This window comes from Chelonia mydas, chromosome 2 (assembly GCF_015237465.2).
Source record: "Chelonia mydas isolate rCheMyd1 chromosome 2, rCheMyd1.pri.v2, whole genome shotgun sequence".
NCBI lineage: Eukaryota > Metazoa > Chordata > Testudines > Cheloniidae > Chelonia > Chelonia mydas.
This window is the reverse complement of record NC_057850.1, coordinates 232,847,609-232,861,730: the sequence shown is the minus strand read 5'-3', so window position 1 is coordinate 232,861,730 and position 14,122 is coordinate 232,847,609.

Below are 14,122 nucleotides of genomic sequence, written 5' to 3'. Positions count from 1 at the left end.
TTCTAATGGTAGGGGAGGGTGTGTTAATAATTCTCTTCCTCCCTTCCCCTTCAACCCCACTCAAAAATCATCTTAAACGCCTCTTTCTTAGAAGACTTAACCACCTCCACTGCTGCTTCAGCAAGGGCTTCCCCTCCTGAGCTATAGAACTACAATACAATGAACAGTTAGTAAGGCTCTACTTGGCAATATTGTGGATCCCACAATATTAGGCTTCCACTGCAATTTTTATTTTAATTAGCTTAGCTTACTTTACCCAGACAACAACTTTGCATACATTTTGAGAGTGCAGTATTAATTGTATAAACATTAAATGCCTATAAAAGGCTGAAGTGACTGGACTTGATTTCTATCGCAGTTGTGTTAAGACTTTTAGACTGAATTTTATATTGTACCAGTCACTTTTTTTTTTTTTAAATGAATGTAATACAGTTGTAGAAAAGTGTCTGGTTTGTTTTTTTTAAAAAAGGCATAAAATTATACTTGAGTATTTATATCATTCCAGCAAATGTTTCTTAAACAAATAGGCCTACTACTCTGGCTCTTCCAAATTAGTGCTATTAAAGGTCCATTATTACTTTTCCGCCATTTTCCATGTCTTGTCTGCAACTCAGCCACAATTATTTGAAGATCATCCTGCGATTCAAGGAGGGCCTTAATGGTTAGTGAAATATCTTCAATATTGCTGGTTTTAATTCCCAACCTCCCCTTAAGAAAAGACCAAGATTGGTTCTGAGAAAAGATGGGGAGGAGGGTTGTCCCAGAATATCAATTTAATATACAGTGCAGCAATGCTTAAAGTTTGGGAAACGTCCTCATTTAGCAGTGGGAGGAATAGATCCACAGGCACCAAGAACAGATACAAGACAATATCTGAAATGACCATGTAGACTTTTGTCTCTATCATAGAGCAGACTAAGTGAAACATAAGGTAGTAAGTGTAGTGAAAGACTAATTTTATTAAATATTCTATATTTTGGGAAACCTCTAAAAATTACTCTTTTTAGGTAAAGTTTTTAATTTGACTTATCAATGCACTGCTTTCAGGTAAAGTTTGGAAAAAAAATCTGAAACATCCTTAAAGTTTACTAATGGGGCAGAGGTACTATTAGTTAAGTAAAGATGTGGCCAAATAGGTCCTGTATTGCTGCTGGATGCTTTCCAGGCCTGGGTTCCAGCAAACATCTGGAAAGGATGAATTTCAGAAACATGGCAGCTCTATTGGGAATTTTCTGCCACTGTTTGTGGAATTCTTAAACCTAGATTATCAGTAGATAGTTGCTGTGACAGGATAAAGGAAGACGCAATCCCTCAGTTGAAATTTAGAATATTTATGCTTTTATAAATTTAACAGAGGTCAATGCAGCGCATAGAGGATTGGTGGTATGTGCTCTTGGCTGCTCATTTCCTTCAAGAGGCAAACCACTGCATTCTATACAAGCTGAAGAAAATGCTGCAGATTTGGGTAAAGTAACCTTCAGAAAATTGCTGAGTATTAACATTTTTTCATTGATTGTGTTCCATCCTGTTTTTAAAAATCTTATTTGTAAGGCACAATGAATGTTAACCACAACAATAATTGTCATTAATTTTAACTTGTATCTTCAAAATAGGGCCAGATCATGATCCTATGTGAAGTCAATAGCGAAATTCCCGTTGACTTCAAACCGACCAAGAATTATCCCACATGTTGGAATTTTCAAGTGTTCCCATATCACTTAAGTACGCAAGCCTGTTGACTGTGTGCTCCTAAAGTCACTTAGGTGCTTTGGAAAATCCCACACATGGAATTCAAAATAGTAAATTGAGATTACTACAAAGCATAGGAGAAGAGGAGGAAAGCTTCTGAAAATCTATCTTCTTCAAAAGTCCACAGCTATTAAAGTTAGTAACCCTAGTGAATGTTGGTATTCCCCTTTAGATGTGATTTTAGGTGTGGTTTGTATAAAGGTAGTCATTTAGAAGGATCACTTTTTATGTGTAGACATCTGCAAATCTAGATGATAAAGCTCCAGTGCTTGGCAATTTGAGCACCATAAATAAGAATTGTTCACTATGCAACAGGTATGCAGGACACATGTTAAAATCATAATGAGTGAGAAGTTTAGTAATATCCTCTATCAAAGGAGTTAAGGGATTTTCCCATTCTTTACCATCAGGTGACAACCCCAAATTAAAGCATATAAATATTAGAAATTGGTTGAGATTTTCAAAAGTACTAGGGATTTAGCTAGGCGTCTTCCATTTAACTTTAAATTCAGGCCATTCTTCCTGCAAAGGTTAGTGTTTATATATATGGAGAAAAAAGTAAAGCAATTATTTTATATAACAATTGCTTTACTTTTTTCCCATGTGATTAATTTGCTCAGTGAATTGTAGCCTGCCACCTTGTCCCAAATAACCTGTCCTTTTAACACATTTGTGTTCTACTTTCACAGGATTCAGACCTTCAAGCAAGTCCACTACCTTGAAATTGGTGGCTGAACATCTTCCAAATGAGTTCCATCTCCAGGGCTTGAATGCTTCTGTCATAAATATAAAGGGAAGAGTAAACACATTTAAAATCCCTCCTGGCCAGAGGAAAAATCCTTTCACCTGTAAAGGGTTAAGAAGCTAGGATAACCTCGCTGGCACCTGACCAAAATGACCAATGAGGAGATCAGATACTTTCAAAAGCTGGGAGGAGGGAGAAAAACAAAGGGTCTGTCTGTGTGATGCTTCTGCCAGGGATAGAACAGGAATGGAGTCTTAGAACTTAGTAAGTAATCTAGCTAAATATGTGTTAGATTATTATTTCTTTAAATGGCTGAGAAATTAAGCTGTGCTGAATAGAATGGATATTCCTGTCTGTGTGTCTTTTTGTAACTTAAGGTTTTGCCTAGAGGGATTCTCTGTGTTTTAAATCTAATTACCCTGTAAGGTATTTACCATCCTGATTTTACAGAGGTGATTCTTTTTATTGTTACTTCTGTTGCTTCTATTAAAATTCTTCTTTTCAAGAACTGAAATTTTTTTTTATTCTTAAGATCCAAAGGTTTGGGTCTGTGGTCACCTATGCAAATTGGTGAGGATTTTTATCAAACCTTCCCCAGGGTTGGGAGGATTTTTGGGAGAAAGACGTTTCCAAACAATGCTTTCCTAATAAAAATAAACCCAGATAAACGTTTGGTGGTGGCAGTGGAAGTCCAAGGGCAAAGGGTAAAATAGTTTGTACCTTGGGGAAGTTTTAACCTAAGCTGGTAAAAGTAAGCTTAGGAGGTTTTCATGCAGGTCCCCACATCTGAACCCTAGAGTTCAGAGTGGGGAAGGAACCTTGACAGCTTTTCAAATAAGTAGGCTTTCTTCAAGTGCTGTCCCTGGGGGTGCTCCACTTTAGGTGTTCATGCGCCCCTGCATTTATAGTCTGAGACTTTTGGTAGCAGTGCGTGCTGCAGGCAGTTAACCAACGCTGTGCGACCAGCCCCCACTCAGTTCCTTCTCTACTGCCCTTAGCTACCAGCCTGGAGCAATCAGCAGCGCTACTTTGTAGTTAATTAGTTAGTCAGTTACTTAGTTTCCTTGTTAGCAGCTACTTAGCTTGTTTCCCTTTTCTTTTCTCCTTGGTTAAAAAACAAAACAAAACACACAACCAAAAACCTCACAGCCAGAAATTTCAGAAAAACAGCCATTTTAAAGGTGAAAGCGACTCTCTCTCTCTCTCATTTCCCAGGCTTTCAGCACCGCAGTGCCTGTCCCTGACAGCCACGGTTGGTGCGTTTGCTGCCTGGGCGAAGAAGGCATGCCACAAAGTTTTGCATTGCCTCAGGTTCATGGCCAGAACGGCACAGAGTGGAGAGGTCTCTTGGACCTGCATCAGGGCATGAAGCTCGGAATACACACACAGACTCCCCAACTTCGCCAACTGCAGCTTCGGACAGGGGTCCTTTCTCCAACCCCACATTGGAGTGCCCCGCCGGGTGACACTTGAGGAAGCACCTGGGTCCCCACCGCAGGAATTAAAAAAACAAAAAACAACCAGCTGTCCACACAATAACAGCACCGGCTGTGCTCGGGTGGCTGAGAGCTCCGGCACCACTGCAGACAAGGACTGCGGGGGATGGCTCCGGCACAGGCACTGAGGGGAGGTCGGAACCCTGTGCCTCCATGCCACAATCTACAGCCGCTCTGCGGGCAGGCATCCGATGCCGGCACCGGCTGTGCTGTCAGCACCGGGAGTCGAAGTAGCGGAAAATCCAGGCACCGCTGGCACTGCTAGAGCCAGAGACACTCTACAAGAGCTGGCTCCGACACAGGCAGGAAGGGGAAACCAAAACCCTGTGCCTCTGCTCCGCAATCTATAAACGGCGGTGTGGCTCCACTAAAAAAGGCGGCGGCTTCAAAGGCGCACCCAACACGCACAGAGGCACAGCCAGCAGCACCACCTTCTCCTCCGCAGCCCTGGCACTGACAAGGAGGCAGCCCCAGGGGCCAATCAAACCAGCACAGCAGCAGTTCCTCAGACAGACGGTTCTGGTATTTGGCTCTGCCCCTGATCCCCCTATTCGTGGTACCGATATGAGAATGATACCCTCGGCACCACGTCTCCCTGCGTCCCCAGCATCACTCACTGTGTCGCTCCTTATTTGAAGGAGAAAGAACAAGAAGCTATTCCCCCACCAGCTTCTATCCATCAGGAGTCACTCCTGGGGCATATTATGCTGTCCCCAGGTACTTACAGTGGTACGGGGACCCCCTATGCTGCTCCCATCCCAATGGGCATACTGGAATCCATTGGTAATATGCCCCACACAAGGGGGGACTGCCCGCCACAGCCAGACCAGCACACAGTAATTCCCCACAGCTTCTGTACCAGCACCCTCAGTGGTACCAGGGGAAGAGGAGGAAGAACCCCCGCTTCTGCACGGGACATCACCTACCCACTTGCCATCATTGTCCAAAGAGGACACCTTTATGCCTCCTCCCCCTAACATAGGGGATGATTTCAAATTGTTCCATGGCTTATTGAGAGGGTGGCCCTCTCTGGACATCGCCCTTGAGGAAGTCCCCGTGATACAGCATGGGCTAGTGGACTTTTGCATACATCCACTTCATTTAAAACAAAAAAAATTGCCCTTCACATGAATGAGGCACCGATGGACCCTGTAATGGTCATTCTGTGGACCCCTGTGGCTGCCCCTCCAGCCAGCGGGAGGTCCAACAGGAGGTGTGTACCAACAAAGGGCGTAGACTTCCCATCCAGCACCTAATTTCTTAGTGATAGACGCAGTCCAGCGACATGGCATACAACAACAGCATACATTTCGTGATCCGATGAAGTGAGCTGTAGCTCACGAAAGCGTATGCTCAAATAAATTGGTTAGTCTCTAAGGTGCCACAAGTCCTCCTTTTCTTTTTGCGAATACAGACTAACACGGCTGCTACTCTGAAACCTGTCATAGGAGGTAACTCTTCACCTTAAATATGTTACATTCAGCTTTGTGGTGTTAACAGCTAAGAAGTATGCTATCACAGCATTTATGAACTCTCTACTGATTTTCAACATATAAAACTGAGGGTTTTTTTCCCCACAATATCAAATGAAAATCTTTCTCTGGATTTCTGTATTATCTTGATCACCATAGTATCTGGGTGCCTATTCAACTACACTGAGAAAGATGGCAGGGTTTAAATCTTACATAATACGTAAGTCTAAACATCAAGTAAAATATGTCATATATTCAGCATACTCTTTTTTTTTTCTTAGCCAGAGATGGTCCATAAATTTATTAGCTGTTTCTTTGAAATCCACATGAATATTTTTTCCTCATAAAATGCATGCTCCATCAACGTAGGCAGAGGATAGATTCTGTCTGGGGATTTTGTCTGTTCGATTTAACGTGGGAGGAGGTTGAGAACACTTTTATAACTAGAGCTTTTCCTGTTTGTTAATATTATAATGGTACATCAGCATCTGTTAGTAAGGGAACTAGGTCTGTAAGATTCCTGAAGAAGTTTGCCTTTTCTCCAAAGTACAGAAATAAATGTGAAATTGTCTGAAAATTGCATAGCTCAATACTTCAATCTAAATGGGAGACTATTTTTAAAAGCAATATTAAAACTTAGTAGGACGTCTCCAGGGGCTGGGTGCTTCCCCTGTCTTCAGTGACTGAACTGCTCCATATGCAAACTATTTTTCTGCCAGGAGCTCCCCAGTCTGGAACTGGGCAGCTGCTCTTCTAGGCTCTGCTTCAAGTAGGTCTGTGCCTTTAGTGTGTTGCATGCCCAGCTCAGTCCCTCCTTGCTGCAGGCTGCTCTCAGTGCAGACAAAGTTTCGCACACTTAACAGAATGAGAAAGGGAACAGCAAAATACTACTGATACCTAGTTCTTATATAGCACTTTTCGCCCATAGAACTTACCCTCCCTTGTAAAGCTCTTTATCATTATCCTCATTCTATAGATCAGTGTTTTTCAAACCATGGGTCGCAACCCAGTACTGGGTCGTCTTGCTCTGGTCAGCACCACTGACTGGGACGTTAAAAGTCCCATCAGCAGTGCTGCCCAGTTAAGGCAGGCTAGTGCCTTCTGACGGTGCTCTTATCCCCCCTGCACTCTCTTCCCCCCTCCCCGCCCCCCCAACAATCACCTGCAGTACCAGAACTTGCTTTAATGCATGGGTACAGACCTCAGTCTGCCTGTCAAAGATGTCCAGGATCCACAAAACCAATTCCTAGACATCCTGCAACCCCCTGGACTCTGGCATGGTGCCCTCATGCAGCTAGACCAACCTGTTTGGCACATCAACATCCTGGAGCTGTGGGCCATTTGCCTTGCCTGCCAAACCTTTCTGTCCTTTCTCCAATCTCACCACCTTCATCTGCTGTCCAACAACATGACAGCAGTCATCTGTATAACCAAACAGTGTGGGGCTTGGACTGGTGTGTCCAATACAACATCACGCTACAAGCCGTTCACCTTCCAAACACCAGCAACTCCTTGGCGGACATGTTCAGCTGCTCCTTCCATGCCAACCACAAATGGGAACTTCATGACCCCAATGTTTCGTTTCTGGGGCACAACTTGTTACAATCTCTTTGCCACACCAGAGAACTGCAAGCTTCCCCTCTTTTGTTCCAGGGGAGGGACCCGCCCAGGTTCCCAGGGCAATTCCTTCCTCCTTTCCTGGACCACCGGCCTCCGCTACACATTCCCGCCCATTCCCCTGCTCCCCCAAGTCCTGCGCAAGGTGCGGAATGACCGTGTAATTCTTCTCCTTATTGTCCCCACCTGGCATCACTAGTACTGATACACAGACCTCCTACATCTCTCTGCTTGTCCTCCAATCCATCTCCTTATGCAAGCAAACAGCCAGCTGCAACATCCCAACCTGAACCCTCTCCATCTCACGACCTGGTATTTGGATGGGGCTCACACGTAGAAAACGCATGCTCCTCTGTCTGCAACATCCTTACCCATTGCCAATGCCCAACCACTCGAGCATGCTATCAAGCCAAATGGCACCTTTTTACCACCTGAGCACAATGCCACCAGCACCACCTGCACTCCATCTCCATTCCCACCATCCTGGATTATCTGCTTTCTCTCCATTGGTTAGGCCTCACCCACTCCTCTGTCCATGTCCGCCTGGCCGCGCTTAGTGCCTTCCTTCCGCCTGTGGCTGGGTTTTCCATTTTCACCCACCCAACTACCTCCCGCTTCCTTTGCAGCCTTCTCAATGCCTTCCCCGCCATCCAGAAGCCTTCTCCTTCCTGGGACCTTAACCTTGTCCTTTCCAACCTCACCAAGCTTCCCTTTGAACCACTCACCACCTGCTCCCTCACTCATCTTTCCACGAAGGTGATCTTTTTGGTGGCTATCACCTCTGCATGGAATGTTAGTGAACTGACACCCATGATGGAGGACCTTTCACTGTCTTCCCTGTGCCTCCATCCAAAATTTCTCCCCAAGGTGACCTCGCCATTCCACATCAACCAGTGCGTGCACCTCCTGACCATCTACCCCAAATCGCACGCCACCCCTTGAGAACATGCACTCCACCCGCATGATGTTTGACAGGCCTTGGCCTTTTATCTTAATTTTGCCCCGCCTTCTGTGTGTCTAATTGACTCTTCTGCAATGGTGACGAATGCTGCCAGGGTCGCACACTCGCACTCTCTCTCTCGCTCTCTCTCTTTTCTCAGCAACTCTCTAAATGGATCATCTGGTGCATCACCAACTGCTAAACACTCTCTTGTGTCTTCCCCCCTGCCCCCAGGGGGTCATGGTCCACTCTACGCGGGAGTATGCTGCTACGTTGACCTTCCTCGCAGATGTCCCATGGCATGATATTTATAGGGCAGCTACCTGGCTCTCCAGCCACACCTTTTCTGCCCATTACGCCATCGCCCCTGCCTCTGTAATGGATGCAGCAGTCCTGCACACAGTCTCTCTCTTCTCATGAGCCCTCATGCCCATCTCCACACTGACCACTGCTCACTACTCTTCCACATTTGGAATCCACATAGGGACCATCACTCGAAGAAGAAGAAAAGTTTACTTACTGTAATTGGAGGTTCTTAGAGATGTGTGGTCCCTATATGGATTCCAATCCCACCCTCCAGCTCCTCTGCTCTGGGCTCCTTTCCTTCTGGGTAAGGGAACTGGAGTGGCATCAACCCATACAGTCTCCTTAAAGCCTCGGACACACCACACAGTCGACACATGCAGGTCAACAGACCCTACTATGAACAGTTCTGGCACATGGCACGCATGCACACCCATGGTTGGAATCCAGATAAGGACCACACATCACAAAGAACCTCCAATTACAGTAAGTAACCTTCTTCTCTCATGTGCCTAAGTTGTTTCCCATACAGATTGATAGTCTTCCTATACAGAGCCCATCACCATTATTAATATCATAACAATATGAAGAGGAGGAAATATTTGTGGCACATTTTCTTTGAAGAGAAGTGAAATCCTAATGCTTTCATGCATTCAGATGCAGTACATGATATGGACAGCCCTGAACAAAACAAAGTAATTTAAATAAAAATCAAACTGCTTAATTATTAATATAATGTTAGCCCTACAGTCTTCAACAGTTGTCCTATGTTCTCACTGGTAGTTGCTTAGCCCCCGAAGCCTGCATATGGATCTGTGCAGAGCCTCATTGAAGTCAGTTGTGGTTTGCCTACTCATTACAAGCTCAGGGCTACAGACTGTAAGGTTTTCAGGATCAGGACTAGGGCCCAGAATCCTGAGATGTATTGAGGTACCTACCTCCCATTGAAACCAGTGGGAGTTAGGCACCTACATGCAGTTGAGGATGTGGGCTTCGGCTTAATAGTCTAACTCTTGTAAACACTTGTGAGTAACTTTACATATGTGATTAGTGCCATAAACTTATATGGGACTACTCACATGAGTAATGTTACTCATGTGCATATTCATTTATAGGATTGGGCTATGCATTTGTATAACATCTAGCACAATTGGTCGCTGATCCTTCTCAGATGATGCCATAATATAAACAATGTTATCCTAGCTATGAGTATTATCACAATACATGGTAGAATTCATTCATAAGCACTTATTGTGACAGGGTCGGGCCAGATGGCTATAGGAGAGTAATAGAAGGCAGATATATAAGCCCCAGGCTAAGTAGGTCCCTTTTCCCTGGGTAAGGTAACAGGGAAGGTTCCAGAACAATCAGGAACCTTCTGGAGACAATTAAGACAGGCTGATTAGAACACCTGCAGACAGTCAAGAAGCTGCTAGAATCAATTAAGGCAGGCTAATCAGGGCACCTGGGTTTTAAAAAGGAGCTCACTTCAGTTTGTGGTGTGTGTGCGAGGAGCTGGGAGCAAGAAGCACTAGGAGCTGAGAGCGAGAACGCGGACTGTTGGAGGACTGAGGAGTACAAGCATTATCAGACACCAGGAGGAAGGTCCTATGGTGAGGATAAAGAAGGTGTTGTAGGAGGCCGTGGGGAAGTAGCCCAGGGAGTTGTAGCTGTCGCACAGCTGTTCCAGGAGGCACTCTAGACAGCTGCATTCCACAGGGCCCTGGGCTGGAACCCGGAGTAGAGGGCGGGCCTGGGTTGCCCCCAAACCTCCCAACTCCTGGTCAGACACAGGAGGGGTCGACCTGGACTGTGAATTCAGAAAAACAGCCAAGCTGACGGCTGCCGTGGAGCTCCCAGGCGAGCAAATCCGCCAATAAGCTCAAGACCCACCAAGGTAGAGCAGGAACTTTGTCACATTATGTATTTCTTTTAGTTTGGTGAAATCAGCATCTGTATTATTTTCATTGGTATTAAAAAGCCTGATAATGCACAGCATTGTGTCATTTTGAATTGGTTTCTAGCTCCATTCCAACTGTTGATTGCCTTGCCTTTAAAAAAAATCAGCATTCCATTCACAGGTTGCAAATGAATAAGGCTTGAGCAGATGTTAAATAATGTTTTGTGAATGTAGGGCACTTTATGAATCAGGTTAGTATTCTCTAATTACAATTATCTCACACACACTCTGGCATTCAGCCTCATTAATCGCAGCTATTTGATTTCATTTGCCATAAACGCTCCTTAGCTAATGTTGTGTGACATTATCTCATGTGCAGCAAAACATAACACATACTGGGTAAACAGAGAGAAACTATAATAGTGCTTAGCATACATTGGCATCAGATGCAGATTTTGTTTGCCACACATGGTCAATTGCTTTAAAAAATCTGAATGTATGAATCTAAAACAAATGTTTTACTTTGGGTAAACATTCAGGTAAAAACATTCACTTGTGGACACAGCACTATCAAAACTGCTTCTTTAGAACATGTTCACACATCTCGTAAATCAGAGTACTTAAGATATACGTATGGGACCACATCAACTTAATAAAGTTATTCTTGACAACCAGCCTCTCACAACTAGGCTGATGAAAAGTTGACTGTAGTTTGAAGCCAACAAAAAATGTAACATAAGCATATACTTGCCAATGGCATAAGTTCTAACTTTGTTTACCCTGGGACCTTTAAGGCTCCAGGATTCTCTCACCTCCAAAACCCCATCTTGTATGGAAGGACATTCCTCCTCACAGTGGGGAAGAGAGCATGCAGCTCCCCTGTGGAGTATAATGCTGTGCTTCAGCTGGACAGAAGCGGTGCAGTGTAAAACTTCCATAAAACTTCACACCTCTCCTAGCCCAGGAATCAAGAGCTAACTAATTTCAAGCTCACATCCCTTTGTGGAAACATATGTTGCTACTGCTTGCCTGGCTCAAGCTGTAATTTTAAAATTGAAACTGTTCAGTGGCTAATAACATGAGAGGATTTCATATTTCTAAAACTTACCTTGCTCTGTATTAACAGAACTTTTAGCAGAGATGTTGCAACTGCAGCTGGCATTCAAACCATAGGCATACAGAGTGGCTTCCTGCTGCCTCCTTCAAATGCTTTCCTCCTGCAACCTGTGTTCCTCCCTCCAACTCCCATGCAGGTTGCTACATTTAGTATGTCATTTACAAATCAGAAGACATGATGTTAGAAATCTGTTTAAGTTTTAAGTTCTATGACTGGCCCAGTGTGACAGACTGTACCCCATAAAAGGCACAGCCAAACCATGGTTTGTGAGCCATATGTGGCTCTTTTACAGTTAAAGTGCAGCTTGCGGAGCCCCTTCCCCCACTCCATTCTCCACCTACCAGATGGGGGGCAGGAAGCGCGGCGCTTCTGCCCTGCGGTGGGATGGTGGGGCTAGGGGCTTCTGCCCTGCGGGGAATAGAATCTTGGGGCTTTAGCCCCATGGGGTGGGGGGGGCAATCAGGACAGAAGCCCTGTACCCTGGCAGGCGCCAACTTGCAGGACAGATTGTGTGTGTCTTGCAGCTCTTGAACTTCTGAAAATTATCGGATGTGGCTCGGAGGGTTAATAAGTTTGGCCACTCCATCATATCTTCATCCTTTTTACAAGACCATGATAAATTTTGTATGAAGTATGCCTTGTGAGGTATTATTTGAAAACTCAGAACCAGCTGAATATTATTGTCTTGGTAAAATATATATCAACGCTGTATGTAAAGTTATAAGATTCTTCTGTATAATATTCCTGTAACTTTTGCCAGAGTTAGAAAGGCAGGCCTAAACCAGTTTTTCAGAGACAAAGACAAACTGGCACCCTCACCAGGTATCAGCATAATTCAGATGAACAATTATAGACTATCACCTAGTTAAGTGGCCATTCTGTGGCAGTAAGAAAGGTCTGAGCGAGAACCTTATATATTGACAATGGGATAGCTAGGAGCTTTGGGGTAAACAGACTGCCTGTTGCCTGAACCTCCACTGGAGGTAATCAAAGAGGGAAGAATGGTATAAGAATGGAGGGGGGACACAACACAAATTATCTCTCCCACCTCTTCTCCACTCACGACATCAACAAAGCTTGAAAGACAAAGAAGGAAGCATCACTGAACTGGGGGGGAGGTCCTGGCTGAAACAATTCAGCCAGGCTCCTATAAGCTTTTGGTGAGAGAACGCTTTTTGCTTTTAAGTTCACTTAGCTTGTTAAGTTAGGCACAGTTTGTGATTTATCTTTTTATTTTCTTTGTAACCAATTATGACTTTGATGCCTCATTACTTGTAAATCTATCATTCTGTAATTAATAAACTAGTTTCATTGTTTTACTGAACCAGTGTGTTTGGACTGAAGTGTTTGGGAACCACCACGTGAGATAACAAGGCTGGTGCGTATCATTTTCATTGATGAAAGGATGGACTTTCGATGAGCTTGTATTGTCCTGAAGGAGAGAGCTGGGCAGTACAAGACACACATTTCTGGGGGAAGGTCTGGGACTGGGATGTTCCTGGTGTTGCCCTGTGTGTAATTCATGAGTGGCTGGCCAAAGCATTCATTGTAATTCAGCTAGGAGTGATTTTGCATGCTAACAGCTGTGTGTGAGCAGGCCAGGAGTGGTTGCTCTCACAGAAAAGCAGTGTAAAAGGCACCCAAGGTTGGAGATTTAAGGGGACACAGCTGTCCAGCAGTCCAGATTGTACTCTGGGGAAATGTCACACCCAGGTAGTATGACATTTGCATAAAGGGTGGACTTTAAAGGATGCAGAGGAGAGTTATGATCTAATATTCGGAGTACATGAGCAAGAGTCAGGATCTCCTGAGTTTTAATGCAAGCTCTCATTCAGAATCCCTCTGTGGACTGGAGTTGGTCAGGAATCTTCTGACAAAATAGTTTTCCCTCAGAAAATGCCAATTTGTTGGAACCAAAATGTTCCACAGAAACGTTTAGAGTTTGATGAACTTTTCCCTAAATGAAGACAGGGTTCTAAATGGAAATCGACTGGTGTCCTGACCGCTCACCTAGTGGGCTGCTGGGAAGCATGGGCTTCCAGGGGCCATACAGCCTGGAAGCCCTGGCCCTAATAGGGGCTCTCAGAGTCTGCAGCAGGGAGCCTGAGAGCATCAACCCACTATCTGCAAAATGGGGGACTTCCAGGGCTGCCTCAAATCCCGGAGGATACCCCAGGCTTCCCCTGATGGCAGCTCGGGGAGCTGGGGCAGCTAGCAGCTCCGTTTTGGCTGGGAGAAAAAATAACATGGAAACATTTCAATTTTTCAGAAACTAAAATCTTTTGGAATGGCATTTGTATGCGTAATTTCAAAATTGATAGTTTTAGTTTGAAAAGGTCAGAATTTCCCATGGAACAAAAATTAAAGTTTCAACCAACTTGGACAAATTCCTTACCTCTGTCTGATTTCCCCCATAACTAAAATATGAACAGTTAGATCACCCACCTGTAAGGATTAATTAGATGATGATTTGAAAGCACTTTTGGCTCTTAATGCTAAGTTTTAGTACAGCCAGTATTTCCAACTCACTGTAGTGTAGTTTTTAATGTTGTCAGTTTTGACTTCCAAGGGTTTATTACACTATAAATAATTTTGTGTGTCTCACACTTTTTTAAAATGGAAATACCTTCTACAGGTACCTTCTTTTCGGAGCTCTCACTCTTCTGCTTACAGATGCATTGCATTACCAAGGCAATCCCTGCAAAAGAAATGTAGAAGCCTGATCATTTTAAAATGGAAATAATCCAGACTAAAGATCAAATCCTAGATACAGGAGTCATAAA